This window comes from Erpetoichthys calabaricus, chromosome 10 (assembly GCF_900747795.2).
Source record: "Erpetoichthys calabaricus chromosome 10, fErpCal1.3, whole genome shotgun sequence".
Classification (NCBI taxonomy): Eukaryota; Metazoa; Chordata; class Cladistia; order Polypteriformes; family Polypteridae; genus Erpetoichthys; species Erpetoichthys calabaricus.
The window spans coordinates 87,181,459-87,196,990 of NC_041403.2; positions in this window are offsets into that span (position 1 = coordinate 87,181,459).

The following is a 15,532-nucleotide window of genomic DNA, read 5'->3' on the forward strand; positions in this document are numbered from 1 at the left end:
TAGTGGTTAGTGGTAGTTGTGTATTAATAATTTCTGTGATGTCACCCTATGGGTTCCTGAGTCATGGAGGAGCAGTAAATTGAGGTAACCACACATATCAAATGCTTCTTCTTCGTGAGAGTCCAAAATCATTTTATGCATTCCTCCGACATTACTAGACCCAGGTATGCTATGCAATTAAACTCAACAGCATGGGAAAAATAAAAGTCTTTTTTTCTGCATAGGTAAATTGTGCCACCTTGTTATGAAACCTGCAATTTTTTCCGTTGTCTGCATTGGTAATAATGGTCAGTGCAAGTGCTTGGGTGACTAGTATTACTGTTTGTGATCACTGGTGTTGATCGGACAAATTCGCCAAAGTGTTTCTCACAGCAATTATGCCATATTTGCCGGGGTGACGTTGTTTGCAGAGTAATTTCCTGAAAATTCATTGTGCGGCCAGCTTAGACTCATTTTCATCTTCTAATGCGCCAGTGTGATATAACAGAGCTTTAGCAGCCAATGTTGATGTTGGATGGGACAGCTCCTTTAGTATCCTAATAATTGTGTAAATATAGGGTAGATATAGTGTAAAAATAGTACATTAATTTGAGAATCCTGAGAGTACACTAAAAATGACTGGAAAATTTGCAAAACATATAAACAAAAAATATGCAAATACAGGGCAACTGGAAATGTGTCTGTGTATTTGCGTCTTTTTTTTTTTGTGTCTTTTTGTATGGACTTGTATGTGAGCTGTGTTGAATATGTATGGCTACCCCTTTAATAGTATTACTCAGAGTGCTGTTTAGTTGATCAAACAGGAAGAAGTGAAATTTCCACATGCTTTAGTGTTGTGCCTGTTTGGTAGTAGCAGCAGTGAGCGAGCAAGTCCATAAGTGAAAAACCAAACAAACTGAATGTTTGATTTTGAGAGAGGTGAGTACCTGCTGTTCCTGCCCTCATGAACTTTTCCTCTTCTGAAATTAAATTCTATCATTTTATCTCTAGGGGTGCCTGGTGGCACAGTAGTTGGCACTGCAGCTTCACAACTCAGGTCACATTTTTGGACACAATTTTTGGTCCAGAATAATTTGCAAACGCTTCTGTAGACTTCAGAACCTCTTAAAAGACTATTGCACCTTCATAATCCACTCAAGTTCAATTTCTTCTTGCCCACTGACTTCAATGCATTTGACTGAATTCTGCAAAGTTCCCGAACATTTCCCCAATTTCACCAAACTTAAGAAAAAACAATTCAGCCAGGTTCACTCAACAGTAGTGAGGCACAAACAACACATTGCTGATGCCAAACAAACAGAATAAGTACAAACATATATGTGAATTTCCCCCTTGGGATTAATAAAATCCTGCAACCACTCCTGAAATGAACATCTCCATCATCAAAGAACTGGGACTTCTTCGCCGTCCTCGTTACATTCACAGAGGATCCAGCCGAAAGTTCGTCTTCTATAACCACCCAAAGTGTTCTACTACCAACATTCCTTCTTTCTGGTCATCTGTCGCACGTTTGACGCGTCATCAGAGCACAGTCGCTCCAATTACTATCAACACTGGAAGTATCGTGAGATCTCTGGACTCTAGCATGGGATACACCCGAGCCACTGACAGAAATATCGCGAGGTCTTCACATCCCCGGCTGGATTTATTTTGTGGAATGAATTCTAAGCTGCGTGGAGTGGATTTTAATGTTCTGCGTCCTGTACAGAAATTTACTTCACAGTCATTGGTTAAATTTGAACTATTTAAACTCTCAATCTATCAGCAATAAATCCATACTGATTGAAGAACACATCAGGGAAAAGGACTTGACTTCATGTGTCTGGACAGAAACCTGGCACCAGTCAGAGGTTTACTCTGCCTTAAATGAAGCCTGTCCACTTGGCTACAGTTACTTGGAGGCAGCTCGCAGCACTGGGCGTGGTGGTGGATAGCTGTTATCCACCGTCAGGACCTGGGGTTGTCCCCTATCTCGATACCTGCAATATCTTCCTGTGAGTGCCTTGCATTTAATGTAAGCCCCCGTTTCCCCTGACTGTTCTCCTTATCTATCGACCTCCAAAACCCAATTCTGCCTTTATTCCGGAAATTACTGATCTTCTCACAACACTCTGTGCTACTTCTGCCAACATCATAATCTTAGGAGATATAAATATTCATGTTGACAATCCCACAGGTTATCTCACTGCTGATTTCCTTGAGCTGCTAGATTCTCTCAACCTACAACAACATGTTGATGTTCCCACACATTCTAGGGGTCACACTCTTGACTTGGTCATTTCAAACTGTGCCCCAATCAGGAATCTACTAGGTATTTGATCTTGGTATTTCAGACCACAAAGTTGTGTCATTGGAGCTGCCCTTTTTTCTCCTCCCGTATCAAACCAAAACGACAGATCTACTTCAGAAATCTGAAGAATATCAATGTGGATGCCTTGGCCTTGGACCTTACATTTCTCTCCTCTGACTTTATCAGCTCCCTCTCTGTTGCTGACCTTGTGGATTTTTACAACCAGTCCCTGAGCAGTCTCCTGGACTTCCACGCCCCTTTAACATCTAGGTCCGTCTCATTCTCGTGCTCAGCACCTTGGTATACCTGCGAGCTGCGAAAAATGAAGGCGGCTGGGCGTGTCCTTGAGCGGCGGCTCAAGGCCTCTGGGCTGACTGTCCATAACAGGCTTACAGAGAACACATGAGAGCGTATGCAGAAGCTCTGAAGGTTGCCACGGTCCAAGTTTTATTCCACCATCATCAGAAATGGCTCCAGCAACCCTAAAAAACTTTTTTCAACCATAAATCATCTTGTCAAACCTCCTTTACCTGCCCATTCTGAGACCACTGATGACAGATGCAACATGTATATCAACTTTTTGTTTAAAAAAGTTGATAATATCCGTTTACACCTCTCTACCAAGGATATCTTGCCCTTCCCAACTGTTGACTCATTGTCTGAGACCGTCCATCCCTCTTTGCTCTTTCTCTGTTGCCACACGGGAAGAGGTGGAGGATGTCATCAGGAAAATGAAACCGTCTACTAGTTCCCTGGACCCTTTCCCCTCACCCTTGCTGAGGGCCAACATTTCTTGCCATCTCTCCACTTATCACCAGGATAATAAATCAGTCCCTCCTGGCTGGCCATATTCCTTCTGCACTAAAAACTGCTGTCATCAGACCTCTACTGAAAAAATCCACCTTGGATCCTGAAGTTCTCTCCAATTATAGGCCCATCTCCAATCTTCCATTTCTCTCCAAAGTTCTGGAAAAAATAGTTGCAGCACAACTTCACGATCATCTCAAACTGAACAATCTGTTTGAAAAGTTTCAGTCTGGTTTTCGCCCCTGGCCCATAGCACCGAAACAGCCCTGGTCAGGGTCACCAATGATCTTCTGATGACGGCTGGTTCAGCTTCACTACTTATCCTCCTTGACCTGACAGCTGCTTTTGACACAATAGACCATAACATCCTTCTTCACCGCCTGCAATACACTATTGGACTCTCAGGAATTGTTCTAAATTGGTTTACATCATACCTGACTGGCAGAACTGAGCATGTCGCCCTTGGCAGCGCAAAGTCCCACACCCACAACGTCGCCTGTGGTGTTCCACAGGGCTCTGTGCTGGGCCCTATCCTTTTTACTATCTACATGCTCCCCCTTGGAACTGTCATTGGCAGACATGGTTTATCGTTCCATTGCTATGCCGATGACACTCAGCTTTACCTCAGGACTACTCCCACCTCCTCTACTGCTCCTCTGCCAACATCTACATTGTCTACCTGCCTGGAGGAGATAGAGGCATGGATGAGGCTCAATTTTCTTCAGTTGAACAGATCCAAAACAGAAGCCATCTTAGTTGGTACATCACATCATCTTCGCTCTTCTACCATCACCAGTATTACTTTCTCTGGCCAAAATATTCCTCTTTCCACATCTGTTACTAATTTGGGTGTTAGAATGGACTCCCCAACTTACTTTTGACACCCACATCAAATATCTCTGTAAGTCATCTTTTTACCATCTCAAGAACATCGCCAAACTCCGCCCATTACTCACCCCTGGCAGATGCAGAGAAGCTCGTCATGCCTTTGTCTCTTCCAGGCTGGATTACTGTAATGCACTCCTCATTGGGATTCCTGGCAAGAGTATCCAGAGACTCCAGTATATTCAGAACAGCGCTGCCAGGATCCTGATGAGGGTGCGAAAGTATGATCACATCACCCCAATCCTGAAAACCCTTCACTGGCTCCCTGTTTCATTCAGAATAGAGTACAAGGTCTCCCTTCTTACCCATCAGTGCATTTATGGACATGCCCCTCTTTATCTACAGGAACTCCTTACCCCCATAACTCCTTACGTTCCCTCCACTCTGTACTCACTAACACTCTTCAAGTCCCCAGAACTAAGCTCCGCAGCATGGGTGACAGGGCGTTTTCATCGGTGGCGCCGAGGCTGTGGAATGCCCTCCCTGATTACCTGAGAGCCCCACAGTCGACTGAGGCCTTTAAGCGAAACCTAAAAAACTCATCTTTTTAGAAAGTCATTTTGTTAAAGTATTTTATAGACTCTTCTGTTCTTTTTTTATTTTATTATTCTATTTTTACTCTGTAGCACTTTGGGATTGCTAAAATATAAAGTGCAATATAAATAAAATTTATTATTATTATTTATTATTATTATTATCTACTAAAAATGCAATATGAGATGTATATAAGAAGTATTTGGCTCCAAAAACAGCTTAGTAAAGAAACATTAGTCTGAGTGAAACTGCCATTCTGAGGAGATTTTCAGGAGCTAAAAATTTTCTTGAGACTCATTTTGAAGAACAATGAGCACAATGATATCACACTTTTCATACCCACTCTATCTGGATGGCATGTCCGGTCATGGTTATTGGAGCCTGGAATATAATGGGAGATCACAAGACAGACAGACAAATGTGAAAAATAATGGTAATAAATGATCAAATTTTGTAAAAATTGAACTCAATTGTTTTTAGAACCAGATTATTTTCAAAGCAGAGAAAACTAGAACTCAATTTTGTGCTAGAAGAAAGGTGTCTGTAAGTTTGATTTCTTAATTTAGCACGGATGAGGAGGTCCCACTTGGAGTGTAGAGCATTGTCATATTCTTACATTAAATTGGGGTGGAGGTTTCTCTCTCTTAAAGTTTCGAGCACAAACATATATGTAGTGTTTTATGTATGGTATTGTACCGTATCGTATCGGGTTTCACTCTGTGTTTGGGTTTGTGCGTATTTGTCCTGTGATGGACAGGCATCTTGTCCTGCTTTGTGCCATTTGCTTTCTGTGACAGGCTGCAGCTGCCCTGTGACCCTGTCCTGGAAAAGCTTAGGAAGCTTAGGTTTGGAAGAGGAATGGATGGATAAATGGAGGGATGAATGTTATGGTAATACAAGGTCCCACTCGCATAGTAACTGTGATCATTTAACCTATGAACAGAGTAGACAAAAATTTCAGTTAACAGAAGTGAACAGGATTCATGGAGAAAATAAACTTATTGGGATTCCATGACTGGTTATGTTAGGGGAAATGCTCCATAAATAAAGAAAAGTTATGAGCTGCTGTTAAAAATGAATCCAAAGATGAATGTTCTTGTGTTACTTTAAAAAATGGTGCCACTTTGTGATCTTGTTTAGTGCAGCATGGCAGACTCACTTGTCTCAGCAGAGCAGCCTCTTTTACAAGTTGGGTTCATTTACATTGCACAGCTATAAAGCATTTTCATTACACTAATCAAAGAACAGATAAATGGTATGGTCTTCAAACAGACCTATCTCTTGAGTATTATCTCAAAGTTACAAATAGTTATACAGAATAAAACTCTGGTAAATATCTGGTTCATAGAATAAGACTTCTTATTTGTAAACTAATCTCTATTTTGTAGCTTTGCCTGGTGTGTTTGATAAGAGAGTGGGTGTTAGTTGTAGTGCTGTTAATCAGATGTATCAGAAGTGCCATGTAAGTAAGAACTTTTCTTTATACAATGTTTGTAGATTTTGTTTTTTATTTTTACCATTTGGCAAGTATTATCGTCTACTTTTGTGTTCCTCCTTTTTTTGTTTCTAGTGAAAAAATGTCTACACTCACAACCACAGCACCTAGCACCATCACTAGAGCTTTATAGTGAGTACTAATCTTTGAGCTTTGTGCCTTCCTTGAGCTTCCTTGAACTTTGTCCTTCCATTTCACACCTCACTGTACAAACCAATCACCTCACTACAATCACAACCATTGTGAGCAACACCATAATAATAAATATTAAAATAAAAATGACATTTGAGTTTAAGAGGTGGAATCTGCATGTTCACCGTTAGTGTTCATTGGTGAAATTTAGCAAAACATTTTTCAAATGAATATGCAGAATGAAGAAGAAGAAAAAGAAAAGTAAAACAACAAGGTAAGAGTGGTAAGAGTGGAAGGAAGGGAGAATGTGGAAAAGTTCACTTACATAGCAAAACTAGGGTTCACTTACATAGTTTTTTTTTAAAGTTACATTTTTTTTAAAAGTTCACTTACATAGCAAAACACTTACATAGCAAAACCTACATAACAAAACTAGGCTGTGGCTCTTCAGGAGAGAGGGGGAGATCATTCTAGACCCCTTAGGCAGACTGGAGCATAAAATCTATAGATAGATAGATACTTTATTAATCCCAATGGGAAATTCACATTCTCCAGCAGCAGCATACTGATACAATAAATAATATTAAATTAAAGAATGATAATAATGCAGGTGAAAAACAGACAATAAGTTTGTATAATGTTAAATGTTAACGTTTACCCCCCCGGGTGGAATTGAAGAGTCGCATAGTTTGGGGGAGGAACGATCTCCTCAATCTGTCAGTGGAGCAGGACAGTGACAGCAGTCTGTCTCTGAAGCTGCTCTTCTGTCTGGAGATGATACTATTTAGTGGATGCAGTGGATTCTCCATAATTGATAGGAGCCTGCTGAGCACCCTTCGCTCTGCCACAGATGTTAAACTGTCCAGCTCCATGCCAACAATAGAGCCTGCCTTCCTCACCAGTTTGTCCAGGCGTGAGGAGTCTTTCCTCCCCAGCACACCACCGCGTAGAAGAGGGCGCTCAAGTGTCTGATAGAACATCTGCAGCATCTTATTGCAGCTGTTGAAGGACACCAGCCTTCTAAGGAAGTATAGTCGGCTCTGTCCTTTCTTGCACAGCACATCAGTATTGGCAGTCCAGTCTAATTTATCATCCAGCTGCACTCCCAGATATTTATAGGTCTGCACCATCTGCACACAGTCACCTTTGATGATCACGGGGTCTATGAGGGGTCTGGGCCTCCTAAAATCCACCACCAGCTCCTTGGTTTTGCTGGTGTTCAGTTGTAGTTGGTTTGAGTCGCACCATTTAACAAAGTCATTGATTAGGTCCCTATACTCATCCTCCAGCCCATTCCTGATGCAGCCCACAATAGCAGTGTCGTCAGCGAACTTTTGCACGTGGCAGGACTCCGAGTTGTATTGGAAGTCCGATGTATATAGGCTGAACAGGACCGGAGAAAGTACAGTCCCTTGTGGCGCTCCTGTGTTGCTGACCACAATGTCAGACGTGCAGTTTCCAAGACGCACATACTGAGGTCTGTCTTTAAGATAGTCCACGATCCATGCCACTAGGTATGAATCTAATCCCATCTCTGTCAGCTTGTCCCTAAAGAGCAGAGGTTGGATTGTGTTGAAGGCGCTAGAGAAGTCTAGAAACATAATTCTTACAGCACCACTGCCTCTGTCCAAGTGAGAGAGGGATCAGTGTAGCATATAGATGATGGCATCCTCCGCTCCCACCTCCTCCTGATATGCAAACTGCAGAGGGTCAAGGGCTGTTGAACCTGTGGCCTAAGGTGGTGAAGCAGCAGCCTCTCCATGGTCTTCATCACATGTGATGTCAGAGCAACAGGCCGAAAGTCATTCAGCTCACTAGGACGTGATACCTTTGGGAGTGGGGTGACACAAAATGTTTTCCATAGAGACCTTGTCAAGAGTATAACCAAAGGGAGTAAGCTAAACTATGACTGCAATTCTCTGAAAGGTTTTATTCATTGAAGCCCAGCAACTTTCTGCAGGGTTCATTCTGCCTTGTGTGAAGACAGGAGTTACGGGACTAAGTTAGGGTGACACTGCTGCTTTTTTCACCGGGGCTACTTTATTAGAACATGAGCATCAGCTGCTTTTCCAAAAGTTGTCTTATCGGAGGCATGTTGCTGCCTAGTGGGAAGCTTTATGGTGCACTGCTTAGCCTCTCTGGGCAATCCAGGCAAAATGTTTCTTTTATGGTCACATTATATTTATATACAGTATATTGGCAGTTATTTATATAAATGCTTTTCTAAATAGATTCAAGTAGTTATTTTGAAACCTACAATGTAAACATACTGTACATTGTTAAAATAATAAAAATGCCATCCAAAACAAAATCTCAAAAAATATATGTGAACATACAGTATATATGTTACATTCAGACATTTGTATATGTATGTTTTTTTAATGTGACGTTTCCATTTCTGAGTTCATTTTAATTTAGTTATACAAAGTTTATCTTTGTTCACCCTTTGCTTTTCTTTGTTCACAGTATGCAAGTTAGAAGCATCAAGGGGCCGCGTTGTTGACATCACTAGGGCGATGGTATAAATTTACTACAGTCACAACACGTGTTATCCTTTGATGAACAAGCTGCATGTTGAATATTCTGCTAAGTAGGCCCTAGTGCTAGATTTGAAATCCTCTATCGAATTCTTTTTGCTGTTTGATTTCTAGCATATGTCTTGTCCCTTTGGTCCTCATTGCTTGGTTCTATTTTAGATTTCCGTATTTTGAGGTTGGTCTTGACTAACTATGTCTTTTTCTGTAACCATTATGTTGAAAATGCTGCCTCAGGGGCCTTCTTAGAATATTCCATACATACTCTACTTGTATGGTTTTAATCACACTGCTGTTTTTTGCTGTGGACCTCACTCTACAAGACATCTAAGTTCATACATTTGCATTGTGATTTGCTTCGAACCTGCAATGTGTGGATTACAACAGCTCTCAGAAGTAATTTCATATTATCTTGATCTAAAGCAGGCTTCTGGCAAAGGCCAAGTGCTTCTTGACACTGCGAGCAGAACAATTCCTAGTTGCATCAGTTGAGTTCTCGGTCTGACTAAGCCACTACAGCACATCCCCTGTCTAGCTGACTTTTATCAGGAAGTCATCTGCTTCTGTTTATTTCACCACTGTACCATACTGTATTACTGGGTTCTATAGTGTAAAAAGAGTTTAATTCCTCAAAATTAAAATATTTCAAAAATTGAAATACTTAACATAGTGTTTTTGACAGTATTTCCATAGACTGAAATTTGGCGTCATATGATCCAAGGTTATTTATCTATTACTCCTTGTAATTCAAATCAACATACAAACTTCACAGGAAAATTTACACTTTTATCTGCAGTAGTTTCTAGATTATGATATCCCCTATGTCTATAGTCAGTACCTACATAACCTTAATGACTCTTGCTTGTTAAGCATCAGTTAAGGAAAGTTAAGGAGTCTCTATATTGAAGTATCTGCCAAATATGCTCAAACAGTCCTCTCTCAAAGCCACTAAGATTTCTTTTTTACACCATGGTAGTCAACATAGTAAGCAACTGAGTCTCAGCTTTAAATACATGACATTAAACACAATAAGAAATTAATTTCTTCTTTGACCACAACTGCGTACAAACACAGGATTTCAATACAATGTGTAACTCACATGTACTCAAATGTTTATTTTGGCAGTTACAGGGTTTCTGATAGTATATACTGATACTAAAAGCACAAGTTGAATGATAGGAAATCATCTAAAATGTATAAATGTGCATCTTTACAAACCCTGTGTTGTATGTAATGCAATATTGTGGTGGAATTAATCATCCTTAACTCATCCTTAACCTTAACCACATTTAAAAAAATTTCATATTTGACAAAAACATGTTTGAGGTATTTATTAGTTTGTTTTTTATTTAATGCTAATATTATTGACTGAATTTGCCGAAAGCCATTATTACATGTTGTTTTTCTCCACCTACCACCACCTGTGTAATTTAAAAAATAATCTGACTACAGCTTCTGGCTTTTTATTATTTAACCCTAGTCTCTTCTTCTTCTGTTAGACTTGCATACTTCTCCGAGGTAATTTTGCTAAAACCACCACCTGCTCTAAAATTGCCATAATAAGATGACCCAGTGGATGCTTACAGTTATTCCAGTTACAGAACAAAATATATGCTTTTTATGGAGTTTAAAACTAATCACCGATTACAGTGCAGGCTGTGCTCATCAACTTGCAGATGATTCATTACAACTGTCAATGAGCCCAAGACCCCAGGGAGTGAATGAACGGGCTAATAACATTACACAACCATGGTGTATATATTGTATCGTGTGAGCAATTCTTTGATGAATGCTTGGAAAACATTATTTTATGTTAACGCATCAATCATATTATTTTTTGCAGAACCAATGCACATGTATATATGTATAAACCCATGTTTAATGAATTCTTATTTTCACTTTAATATTTTGCTAATCTAGTTTAATGTAATGATTTTTACTAACTGAATGCATTCCAAGAATATTGGCACATCTAGAGATACAATATGAAGCACCCTGGAACCAAATATTTAAATTCCTGGGTTTTGGTCCAGTCTATGGCTTTATTTGCACCTTGAAAGTAAAGTGTGGCAGTATAATTCAATATAGCACATATGCTAAATATACTGTTTCACTGTTGTTTCAGGGCTTGTTTGGCACATAATTAAGTGCATGGCTCCTCCCCCCAGTTATCCCATCCAGTTTTGTTAAGCACCTTCACCCCTCACTGCACACTGTAATTGTAACACACTATCTCAGTTCTATATTTATCACCATTCAGCAAAACCTAAAAGGTATCAGCAAATATTTTTATACCTATGACTTATTTTCTATGAGTTGCTACCAACATTACAGAATTTATAAGAAAGCTAGTATCTTCCTTTAGATGAGTGAAGTGCACATCTAAAAGAAGTAATAAAGTGGATTCAGATTACCATTTTAACTGTTGAAAAAAAATATTAATAATAAAAAAGCTCATTCAAAAAGGACTAAAAAGACTTTCCAAAAATAGTCCAGATTTGCCAAGCATTAAGTGCCAGGCTCCTGAATGCAGAAAAGGTTTTGACTGTAGCTACCTTTCACACAGTGAAGTGACGTTTCTATTAGTATTATAAATCACAATGGGACAGGTTAAGTATTGCACCCCTCTTCTCTCCATTTTGGACTGATACTGTCAAGTGTGCTTTGTTACATTGACACATACCCTAGATCAGGGGTGCCTACCCAGTTGCCTAATTAGAAAACAATCCTTGCCAATAATTTAATTACATGGCTTGTTAGTGCTTTAAATCTGCCATGTCAGGTCATTCTCATATCCTAGATTTTTTTTTCCTTTCCAAGGATATCACTCAGATGATCTGAAGTCTAAAACAGTGAGTAATTCTCAGTCCTTCACTTTTTTCGAGTCACTTTCCTTCCAAGTATTTAATTAAACCAAACAGGTGTAAATTGAAACAAACTAAATGGAGAAATGCTGGTTTATTTTATCATTTGCATCTTATTGCTAAAAAGGAGCAATTAAAAATCAAGAATACAGCAGTTTAAGACTAAAATAAGCAATAAGGGTTCAAAATCTTAATGAATGAGACAATTAAAATGATGCAGAAGTGTTACTTGAGCAATAATGGGTTGGAACAAAAGCCTGGCGCCACTGCAGCCCTCCAGGAATGACTTTACCCACCACTGCCCTAGATTCATGTGCTACCCTAGATTTTTTGTGCTAGGCTTAGATTAATTAATTATTGTAATCTGTGTCTTTTGGAGTGGTCTATCATTGGTGTTATTCATTTATAACATTAATTTTAAGCCAGCTTTATGGGAAATGCAGATTTAAAAAAAAAAATTGTTATCAGAGCTAATTAAACCTTATGTATAAAATGAACAAAATGGTACAACAGCCCTTTTAGGCTAGTATTTTTGTGACAGAAATGAAGAATTTAAGTTGAAATCTTGCTTCCCCCACCACTGATACTTTTAGGCAACTTTAAAGCATATATTAATACACCAAAAAGCTGCACTATGCTATATGGTGTAGTTTTTTTATAGTATTGGTTTACATATACATTTACATTTATTTGCTTAGCAGATACTTTTATCCATAGCGACAGTCTGGGGGACTGCTTGGGAACAAGCATTACAGAACAAGGTTGCAAAATTGATCATCACAAGTGAGGAGCTCAGAATAAAAATACAAGCTTCTAACAATCCCTAGGTTACAAAATCTAATAGCAAATATCAGTTAGACAGAAATTCACCAAACAAGAGACTCTTCAAATGCATCTAAAACACACTGAGGGAATCGGCATTTCGAATGGATGTGGGGAGCTCATTCTACGAGCCAGGAGCTACATGTGAAAGGGGTTGGACCAAGTTGGATACCATGCAGTGGTGGCATCACTAGACACTGTTCATTAGTAGACCTGACTGGTCAAAGAGGACCACTGGATCTCAGAAGTGTCTCTAATACAGTATACATCTGTTGATCCATTGACTACTCTTTAACCATGCATCAAGGATTTGAACTTAATATGTGCTGATAAAGGAATTCAATTTAGTGATCTGAAAAGAAGAATGACATGTGCCCACCTTGGCTGGTTGAACCCCAGACATACCATTGAATTTTGAATCATTTGCAGTGTTTTACTGGCACACACCTGTACGTCTGCCAGCAGAAAAGTGCAGTTGTTCAGATGTGACAAGACCAAAGCCTAGACCAGGAGTTGTACTGCATACTCTATCAGATATGGCCATAGCAGCAAGCACGGTCCCTGAAGGACAGGCGGTTATCAGTCACCATCCCAAATTTGTGTACAGACTTGGCGTGTACGTTCAATAATGAACCAAACTGAACAGAAAAGGTTTGCTGAACAGACAGACAAGCAGGGACAGCAAGGTCTGCCTTTAATAGATTGAACTGGAGATGGTGTTCCACTGTCCAGGATGCATTATCAGTGAGACACACAGATTGTAGTTGATACCATGTGGTCCTCTAGAGAGAACAACATGTACCACTTCATATCATACTTATATCACTAATGAAAAAAATGCTTGATAGCCAGCCTGGACTTGATGATAGGGCCAAGTGTATCAAGAGAAGATGAGAATGGCCACCTTCTCTGGAGTACACCATTGCTTGCCTAGGACACCTTTGACATCTGTCTATGCCAGGTAAAATCTGCCTAAGAGGTAGGACTCAAACCACCTGAAGGCAGTGCCAGTGATGCCAAGATCAGAGAGGGTGGTTTGGAGGATCTAGTGGTTGTCAAAGGCAGAGGAGAAATTTATAGCAGGAATGGGGATAGAAGACATGTTGGTAGCTCAAGCTGCCGTAACGTACCAACAATGGTAGGAAGAGCCATCTCTGTGTAATGACATTTCTTGATGCCTGACTGACTGGGATCTATTCTGCAGAATAAAGGAAGAAACTGGTTTAGAGACAGCACATTCCAGTGTTTTGGATAAAAAAAGAGGAGAGACAGTGGTTTTAATTACCTACATGAGATGGGCAAAGAGTGGGCTTCTTAAGAAGAGGAGTTAAACAATGTAGGACACACACTTTTGCAAAATGAGGTGTTGAAGACGTGTAATAGTAAAGAGTGAGGGAGAGATAACCTGGAGGAGATGTGAGTGGATGGGGTGAAGTGGACAGGTAGTGGGGCAACTAGAAACATGGAGAGGGGGGAAAGAGGAGAGTTGTAGTGTATTCATAAGAGAGCAGGCTGACTAGAGGTGGTGATGAGAACTGACTGCTAATGATAGCTACCTTTTCCCGAATAAAGGTTGTAATGTAATCAACAGTCAAGAAGGTTGAGGGTGGAGGGCCGCACTTGTGAAAAAAGGTAGAAACTGGTCAGCAGAGCAACAGAAAATACAGATCAATTTGTATAGTAAGCACAAAAATGTGAAATGGATGCAATTTAGAAATAAAAACCTTAGCAAAACACTAAACACACTATACTATACACAAGTTAATAATCAAAATGAACCAAGCTGAAAAACACTTGGAAGTTACTAGTCTGATTAGTACTAATAACGGATATAGGCCATGCAGTTCCACATTGTCAAATTATGAATATCTCCTTTACCTTTCTTATGTTTGGTAATGCTGTACAACAGTGGTTCCAAAACTCAGCCCTGGGGGTCCACTGTGGCTGCAGGTTTTTGTTCCAACCAGATTTTCTATAAGTGATGATAATAATTGGCCTCATTTAATTAGTTGGTTTGTTTTCTCTTCTCTTCTCACAACATTATGATTTTTACAACATGAGACATTTAGAAACATGTATGTTTTTGATATAGCTTTAACACTAGAATTACCAGAGCCTACGAAAAAACTCGTATATCCGGCCCACCTTAAATCGCATCTTAAATCCGTTCACACCTCTCCGCCAGCATCCTTTGTCCTCTAAATGTGCTGATAAAAGACAAGCTGCCAGCAGCCAGCTATTCCATCCCCCCACCGACTTAGAACGTGAGCGAACTTTTCCCAGCTCATGCCTTGATTGTTTACCTGGGAGTGAAGTGGAGTTTTACAGTGGAAATGATAGATCGTTATTTGGATTCCGTTTCTAAAGTAATCTGTGTAAACACATTGTTAAAACAGAAACTTTTTCATATTTTAGTAATAAATGTTACAAAATGTAGTAGGCATAAACTATAGAATATGTAAAGCCTGAGTTCCAAAGATCAAATAAACACTTTCACAAAAGCTTCAAGAACAATTCAACAGCTTCTGTGGTGTAGCACGCTAAGATTTGCCTCTTAGCGCAAAGCAGCTTTTCCTTGCCTCACAGACCTGAGTTCGATTCCCAGCTGGGGATGAAGTGTTGCTTTTTTTTCTTTTCTTAGAGAGTCAGATGGGGGGAGGGGTGATGTTAGAGTGCCTGTGCTTATTCAGTGCAGCAGGGACAACGCACATGTTGATCATTTTTTCTTTCAGTACACGTGGCTTCCCTGTTTATTTCTATATCTAGTGACTTCTCTGCCTGTCTGTCTCTCTATTACGCAGTGCTCTGTCTGTCTGTGTGTTATGGATCTTAAAAATAAGTTATAAGGACAGTTGTTCCTGTTAATTGTAGTCTCAATTGTTAAAAAAATATTTTAAAAGGAGCATCCCACATGAAAATATAACGATCTCAGTAACTGACAGTGCATACCAATGTATAAATTTTATGTCCGTTTGAGGTTTAAAAGAAAAGAAAAAAAAGCAACACTTCATCCTCAGCGGGGAATCGAACTCAACGCTGTGAGGCAAAGAAAAGCTGCTTTTGTGAAAGTGTTTATTTGCTTTACATATTCTATAGTTTATGCCTACTACATTTTGTAACATTTATTACTAAAATATGAAAAAGTTTCTGTTTTAACAATGTGTTTACA